Source organism: Phyllobates terribilis, unplaced genomic scaffold (assembly GCF_046119375.1).
Source record: "Phyllobates terribilis strain yellow unplaced genomic scaffold, ASM4611937v1 Scaffold_13__5_contigs__length_258822181, whole genome shotgun sequence".
NCBI lineage: Eukaryota > Metazoa > Chordata > Amphibia > Anura > Dendrobatidae > Phyllobates > Phyllobates terribilis.
The window spans coordinates 49293593-49302447 of record NW_027362773.1 but is presented as its reverse complement, the minus strand read 5'-3'; the positions used below and the strand labels follow the sequence as shown (position 1 = coordinate 49302447).

Here is an 8855-nt window from a genome sequence, read left to right as displayed (position 1 = left end):
AAAATGGTGGCGACGGGGAAAATGGCTTGGTTTTATAGGGCAAGGACATGTGACATACACTGCCAATGACACATGCCCTTGCTTGTGTGAAAAAAAGCACTTCGCTCCGTGTGTGCGCTGCTGATAGGCTGACAGATTGCACCTCCCCACTGTAAATGCGGGAAAGAGAAAAAAAAATGGAGATCTTCATTGTTCCTGCAGAGATCCATCCCCTGCCCCTCCCCCACCCCGCTGTACACTCAAACTGCGTATTAACATTAATTTTCATCATTACTGAGAAAAAATCCAGTTATGATTTTGGTGCAGGAACAGTTATCGAACATAACCTCGAACAGCCGAATTTTTCTCAAATTGTTCGTGTTCGCCGAACGGCTCGAACACCGCCCAAACAGCTCGAATTTGAGATTGGCGAACAGTTCGAGTAGAACAACGCTCATCTCTACTTATGACTTTCAGCACAGCCTGTTGCTGCTTGGCTGAGGCAGTACTGCTGCTTGTAACTGATGTGTTGATATCTGAGATGGAGGTTGAACATGAGGAGGAGGATGATGCGCTGGAGCTGTACACTGTGGGGGCAACTCTGTCTGACATAGGGCCCGCAATCCTCGGTGTGGGGAGGATGTGTTCTGTCCCAAGGTCCGACTGGGTCCCAGCTTCCACTATGTTTACCCAGTGTGCCATCAGGGAGATGTACCGTCCCTGGCCACAAGCACTTGTCCACTTGTCCGTTGTCAGGTGGAATCTCCCAGTAACTGCGCTGTTGAGGGCACGGCAGATTATTTGGGACACGTGCTTGTGTAGTGTGGGGATGGCACACCGGCAAAATAGTGTCGGCAGGGGACCGAGTACCGAGGGACGGCCACCGCCATAAGGTTGCGGAAGGATTCCATCTCCACCAGCCTAAAAGGCAGCATTTCCAACGCAAGCAGTTGTGAAATGTGCGAATGTAGGACAGTGGCCTGTGGGGCGTTGCCTGCGAATTTGCGCTTTCATTCAACGGTCTGGGATATGGACAATTGAACGCTGCGGTGGGACGTGGACGTGGACGTTGATGCTGTTTCTTGAGAAACTGCCATAACTAGTGAAGACTGAGAGGAGAGGGCATCTTTGCATACAGTATGGACAGGGCATTGCCTTGCACGCAAAACAGGGCGTTCTCTTACACGCACAACAGCGGAAGAAGCAGTGGTGACACCCGCTGACACTGGTCGTGGACCCTAGGTTTCGCCCCACAAAGTCGGGTGCTTTGCTGACATGTGCCTGATCATGTTGGTGGTGGTCAGGCTTTTTGTTTTGTCACCCCTGCTGATGCTGGACTGGCAGGTGGTACAAATGGCCTTTTTGGGGTTATCAACAGAGTCTTTAAAAATATTTCAGACTCTGGAAGACCTACCGATTGTACAGGCAACATCCCTCGTGTTGGTGTTACGGGGAAAGGTTGCCCGCCTTCTGTCTGTGGCCACCACACTGCTTCTTCCTGCCTGTTGGGGTACTCTGCCTCCCTCCCCCTGTGTGCTGCTGGCCTGGCTCTGCGTTTCCTCCTGCCACGTTGGGTCAGTCACTAGATCATCCACCACCTCCTCCTCTTCCACTTCCGCACCACAGTCCTCCTCCTCACTTTGTGGAAATTGTGTCTCGTCATCGTCCACCTCTTGTGACAAATTACCAGCGTATCCTTCCTGTTGCCGTGGCTGTTCAAATATTTGGCAAACGCTACATGGGATCTCCTCTTCCACCACTTCAAGCAGAGCAGGCGAGGGGCCCAAATATGGAAATGGACAAGTGAACAGCTCTTCAGAGTGTTCAACTGTGGGATCAGTTGCTGTCTGGCGACACTCGGCATGGTGGGAGGAAGGAGCATCAGGGTGAGGAGGGGTATGCGGTCGAGACTCACGGCTACTAACACTTGACCATGTGGAAGACAGACCGGAGGTGGTGGTGCCCAGGTGACTGGAAGTATTATCTGCTATCCAATTAATTACCTGTTCACACTGATCAGTTCGCAAAAGCGGTGTTGTTGTGTGCTTCCCTAGTAATTCGGTCAAGAACTGGGAGTGAGAAGATGTGGCTGTTGGTTGTGGCACATTTTCACCTTGGCCACGGCCCCTTCCTCTGCATGCACCATCACCAGAACGTCCAGTTCCACGTCCCTTGCCACGCTTCTTACCCATTGTAAATTAAGTAAAATAACTTACACTCGCACTATCAATGGCAAAAGGTTAATAAAAAGGAGATTTGAAACTTGGAAGAGGAAAACCACAGTTCTAGTTCTCTGGCCTAAACAAGAATATTTTAAACAGATATATTTGTGTCTGAACACTCACAGACACACTCAACCAAAAGGTTATTAAGATGGGTATTTGTACAGTCTGACAGAGGAGAAAAAAACAAAACAGGATTTTTCCTGGCCCCTGAGACCTGGGGCTAAGTCTAGCAATTTGAAAAGCAGCACACAGGAATTTAAAGCAGTGTTTGTTGGTATAACCACTGCATCTCCTATACAGCCTGTCTGCCTGCCTGATATCTGGGATGGATATTAGTCCTGAGGAGGACTGTTTGTTTGATTTTGCAGGCTTTAGAGACCCTACGCTACCTATTTTGCAGTATAAATCTCTCCCTAGTTCAGCAGCACTCTCCCTACACCATCTAATCCGGAGCGACTGTGTCCAAGATGGTGGCGCCCGATTTTAAATACTCGAGGGGACGCTCTGCGGCCAGCCAATCACTGTAATGCCCACAAACAACATGGCTGTGGCATTACAGTGACTGGCTGGCAATCCCTGCATGTTCATTGGCTCTGAAAAGAGCGCCAAACATGCAGGGCGAAGACACGAGCTACCGCCCGAGTAACCCAGAAATGCTTGGTGCTAGCCGAACATCCCGAGTAGTGAGATGATCGGGTGAGTAGCGAACAGTGTCGAGCATGCTCGCTCAACGCTACTGATCATATGAAAAGCAAGTCTTTTTTACATGGAAATTAATTTGCTCAGACCTTTGAGCATTTTCAGAATTTTTTTCAGGATGTTTTTGTAGTGGACCCAGTTCAAATCCGCCTAATGAAGAGGGAAAAGCCATGAGCTGTACAAGGTTCTAATAAATGATGACTTTAAATCAGATTTTTACATTTTAGTGAGGAATAGAATTTTGCTTTGCTTTTCTAAGATATCTTCCAGAGGGATAATCACTGATCTTGATCATGGTGTGTAAAGACACGGGGTCAGTGGGTGCTCTCGTCCGCTGGCCCAGTCAACTTTAGAAAGACAACGTGGACCAGGGCTAATCCCCAACTGAACGCCTGGACTCCTCAACCATGGGCAGAACACTACTCACACAACACAAGGTGAGGGAATCACAATATTAAGGCTTTATTGGATCCCCAACAACTAACAGCATATAACACATAACCAGCACAGCACAAATTGTAACAGGCAACAGAGTCTCACCCTTCTGCTGGCTAACCAGGGTTTTAGTTTCTTCGTATCTCAGATCTTCCAGGACTAAATACTCCAAACCAGTGGTCCCCTTCTTTTGGCAGGCACCCGCCAAGAAAGAAATAATGCCGGAGTTTGGAACAGAGACAGCACGGCAAGGTCTGTAACCAGGTGACCGAAATGTCCCAACCTGGGTTGCGCCCTATGCGGTCGTTGTTCTCCCATTCGAATCCGAAGATCCTAAATTTGCTGCCTGTCTTCAAGCTAGTGCATCTGCAGTCGGGACCGACATCCCTAGGCTGAGGGCAGTAGACAAAAATCTCCTGGTCAACTGAAGAGTCCTCCTGATATACCCTCAGCCCTCATTGCAGGATACCGGGGACTTCACGATTGGTGGAATAAGACTCTCTTTTCATTGGCTGGATCTCAAGTCCCATATAACCCTTTTTTGGTCGTATTGCAGTCCAGGCAAGGGAGAGCCACACACTGATTGATGTAGTCCTACAATGGAATTCTAGTAGGAGACATTCGGTTTGTAAGTTATGACATTAGAACAATGGTGGCTGAGGCAATTTACATAGAGTCAACAATCCACATGGTAATACAATGGCATTTTAACAGGATTAAATTCCTCTGACCTTACAGAAGAGAGATAATTGCATTACCTAGGTTAACATCACCAACATCTACAAGACTCTAGAAACAATGGGCATACAGAATAGTGTCCGGCTATATTGTAAGAACTTAACCCATGAGTGGCATATTACGAGTTTGCACACAAAATACCAAATTGTCCGGATTAATAAGAAATCATCCTATGTTGTATATAAAAGGGGTCCATTTCTTCACATTCCTCCCCCTTCTTATTTAGCCAGACATGATAGGCTTCTGATCATCCTTCTCCACCTGTCGGGACAGTCCATCCGCATTTCCATGGTTCTTGCCTTGTTTTTGTGAGATGGAGAAATTGTTTGTGAGATGGAGAAATTGTAGGATTGTAACGCCAGACTCCACCTAAGCAATCGCTCGTTGTCCCCAGCAGTGCGGTTTAGCCAACTCAATGGATTGTGGTCAGTGAGGAGTGTAAATTCATTGCCATAGAGGTAGGGCTGCAATTTTTTTTTAGGGCCCAGACTATGGCCAGGCATTTCTTTTCTATGGTGGCGTAGGCCCTCTCTCGGTCCAACAGTTTGCGGGAGATATAAGCTATCGGATGTTCCTCACCGACAGCCCCCACTTGGCTAAGTACCGCTCCTAGTCCTGTGTCTGATGCATCGGTTTGGACAATGAACCTACGTCGGAAGTCAGGCGCAGTCAGAACTGGGCTCTGGGCTAGCCTGTCTTTCAACTGGAGGAACTCAGCTTCACATTCTGGGGTCCAGAAAAGGTTGCGGGCATATTTTTTGGTTGTGAGGTCGGTGAGCGGTTTTGCTATGGTGCATTAATTGGAGATTAATTTTCTATAATAGTTTGCGGTGCCCAAAAATGCGCGGACCTGTTTTTGGTTGACTGGGCGCGGCCACTGTGTAATTGCTTCTACTTTTGCTGGTTCTGGACGAATGCACCCACTTCCCACCAATACCTCGGCCATCCCCATTTGGCACTTGTCAGGTCGGATGGTGAGCTGGGCTTTGGCTACCCATTGCAGCACCTGGGACACGTGCTGAAGATGCTCTTCACAGGTGTCGCTAAAGATAGCGATGTCATCCAAATAGGCCTGGGCATACCCCTGACATCCCTCTATTAAATGGTCCACCATCCTTTGGAAGGTAGCCGGGTCATTCTTCATCCCAAAAGGCATGCTGGTGAACTCATATAGACCAAAAGGGGTTATGAAAGCTGATTTCTCTTGAGCCTCTCTTGTGAGTGAGATCTGTCAGTATCCCTTGCTCAGATCGAGGGTGGATATAAACCGAGATCCCCGGGGCATGGGCTGGAGTTGGGCCCAACATGGGGCTCCGCCAATACGTTGACACACTGGTCAAGATGCTCTGTAGTTCTTCACTTCTTGAGTGACCCTTGGCCAAAAAAAACTACACAACAAGCGGGCCCTGGTCTTTTTGGAGCCCAGCTGCGGGAACATCATGAGCTAAGCGCAGTAGTTGGGGTTGGTATTGCTGGGGTACCACAAGCTGATGTACACGGGTCCAAGGTCTTTCTGGACAGGATGCGGTCTTTTCCCGATATAAAAGGTCTTTCCCATCTTTACACCACCTGATTTCCTCCCCCAGGATGCACAGCCGCACTACGGATACTCTCTAGGGTGTGGTCTGTCAGTTGGGCTTCCCTGAACTCCTTACGGTCTATCTCCCCCCAGTCAATGGCCACAGTTTGGTTTGACATACTCACATTTGTTGGCTCAGAAGAGGAGGTTGAAGACTGCGGGGGTGGTTTATCATCGGATGGGTTGGTAGAAAGATCTGCTCACGGTTGATTCTTGGCTTGGCTGCGGGTGATGGCGGTGACAAACTGGCTGGATAATCCTTGTCCTAGGTCATTTCCCAAAAGGACAGGAGTTGGGTGGCCGTCCATGAGCTCCATTTCAACCTCTCCCTGGTCAGTTCCAAAGGTCCAACTGCACTCGTGCCAGAGGGATGTTTGATCGCTGGCCCCCAGCAAGGGAGATGGTCACTTGGCGGCCTGGTAAATGATGTTCGGCGGGAACAATATCTGGGCTAACCAGGGTGATTGAGGATCCAGTGTCTCGAAGTCCCTGAGCCGGTATTCCACCAATCTTGACCGTCTGTATGTGGCGATTGAGGTTGGCTGGTGTACGGTGTCCGGCCTGCCGCAAGGTGTGGATCGGGTAAATCACTTTCTCAGCTGCTGGTGTTTCGTGGGGGTAGTATCCTTCAGGCCTCACTGGTTCATATCTGCATATGTTGACTGGTTGACTGGTTGATCTGGCAGACGGGCTCCAGGCATGGGGCCCCGGTTTTGAAGATACTCTTTGGTCATGTGTCCAAGGCGCCACACGTATAACAGCATCGTGGGTTAGGCAAATTACGGGCCCTGTTGGTAAGCCTTTGCCCTGTTTGGGCTTCTGTATCATAGTGAGTTAGTCCAGCACGGGAGTTGGAAGGTCTCTGGGATCCATGGTTGAGGAACCTCCTGGGATTGGTGGGTCTATTGGGTCTTCAGCTGGGTCGGTTGGCTGTAAATTCGTCAGCCAATCGGGCTGCTTGCTTGAGGGTGTCGGGTTTCCGGTCCGTCACCCATTCTCGTATTTCCGGGTCCATCTTTTCCATAAGCTGTTCGAGTACTATCATGTCCCAGTGGGCAGCAGCAGAGTGGGTAGCCTGACCATTGAGCCAGTGGTTACAGTGTCGTCGGAGCTGACTGTCAAATTCGACGTATGAGACACCCTGGCGAGGCATAGTCCGGAACTTAATGCGATATCTCTCAGGGGTTATGGCAAAAAGGGTCAACAGATTGTCCTTAATAATTCCATAGTCCAAGCAATCCTGAGGCCCAAGTGATCGGACAGCCTCCTGGGGCCGAACCAGGCAAACTTTTCCACAGGTATCTGGGCCACTCAGCTGTGGGCACCCTGTGCATACTCATCATCACCTCAAAGTTTTGCAAGTGTTTATCAATCTCCGTGCTGGATTCATTCATCACTGGTTCGCCACTGTAGCAAAGATGAATTCCTTGGTGGCGGTCTATTGTGGAGGTGGGCACTCGGGGTAAGGAAATTGGAGCTCCAAGCACTGCTTGCAAAACACCAGCCCTTTCTTCTCTTGAAGCTTCAGGCCCCAAGGCAGCCTTCCATTCCTTGGCTTGTTCTGCTGGGGATTGGGTGGTTTCCAGATTGTCACGGGACCCAGGATGAGACACATGGTGGACATCCTCGGGTTCAATGTCGACGGGGTCCTCATAGTCCTCCACCTCATTCTGGATCTCCCAATGGACCAATTTCTGGATCAAAGCCACCTGAGTGTCAGCGCTCCTGTATTCAACAATTCGTCTCTGGCACATCTCCTTTAACATCCATTTATTGCTGCGGTCGTATCTCCTCTCTGGCCCTTGTCCCATGGCTGAGCTGGAGGGGTTGGACATGGCAGTGTCCGAAACCTGAATGCCTCACCTATGGCTTGCTGGGTATGCTTATATGCCTCCCTGGTTGTTGAATCCCTGGACTGTGGCCACAAACACCAGTCCCCTGCAGCCCTCCTGGATAAACCTGGCTGAGTAGTATCCCACCGCTTCCATCAATTGTAAAGACGCGGGGTCAGTGGGTGCTCTTGTCCGCTGGCCCAGCTACCTTTAGAAAGACAACGTGGACCAGGGCTCATCCCCAACTGAATGCCCGGACTCCTCAACCGTGGGCAGAACACTACTCAGACAACACAGGATGAGGGAATCACAATATTAAGGCTTTATTGTATCCCAAACAACTAACAGCATATAACACATAACCAGCACAGCACAAATTGTAACAGGCAACAGAGTCTCACCCTTCCGCTGGCTAACCAGGGTTTTAGATTCTTCGTGTCTCAGATCTTCCAGGACTATTTACTCCAAATCAGTAGTCCCCTTCTTTTGGCAGGCACCCACCCAGAAAGAAATAATGCCAGCGTTTGGAACTGAGACAGCACAGCAAGGTCATTAACCAGGTGACCGAAATGTCCCAACCTGGGTTGCGTCCTATGCGGTCGTTGTTCTCCCATTTGAATCCGAAGATACTTAATTAGCTGCCTGTCTTCAAGCTAGGGCACCTGCAGTCGGGACTGACATCCCTAGGCTGAGGGCAGTAGACAAAAATCTCCTGGTCAACTGAAGAGTCCTCCTGATATACCCTCAGCCCTCATTGCAGGACACCGGGGACTTCACGATTGTTGGAATAACACTCTCTTTTCATTGGCTGGATCTCAAGTCCCATATAACCATTTTTGGTCGTATTGCAGTCCAGGCAAGGGAGAGCCACCTACTGATTGATATAGCCCTACAATAGAATTCTAGTAGGAGACATTCGGTTTGCAAGTTATGACATTAGAACAATGATGGCTGAGGCAATTTACATAGAGTCAACAATCCACATGGTAATACAATGGCATTCTAACAGGATTAAATTCCTCTGACCTTACAGAAGAGAGATAATTGCATTACCTAGGTTAACATAACCAACATCTACAAGACTCTAGAAACAATGGGTATACAAAATAGTGTCCAGCTAGATTGTAAGAACTTAAGCCATGAGTGGCATATTACGAGTTTGCCACAAAACACCAAATTGTCGGGATAAATAAGAAATCATCCTATGTTTTATATAAAATGGGTCCATTTCGTCACATGGTGCTTTAAGAAAAGGTGTGTGAAACTCAAAAAGATTTCATGTCTGTGTAGTTGTGGCCAAGTGGTTGAGGCGATGGACTTGAAATCCATTGGGGTCTCCCCACGCAGGTTCAAATCCTGCCGACTACA

At 49.0% G+C, this 8855-nt stretch overlaps 1 non-coding gene across 1 annotated transcript; it reads left to right on the top strand.

The window, feature by feature from the left end:
- Nucleotides 1–8773: 8773 nt before the first annotated feature.
- Nucleotides 8774–8855, top strand: TRNAS-UGA (transfer RNA serine (anticodon UGA)). The gene has a single exon. It is a non-coding gene; the product is annotated as a tRNA-Ser (tRNA).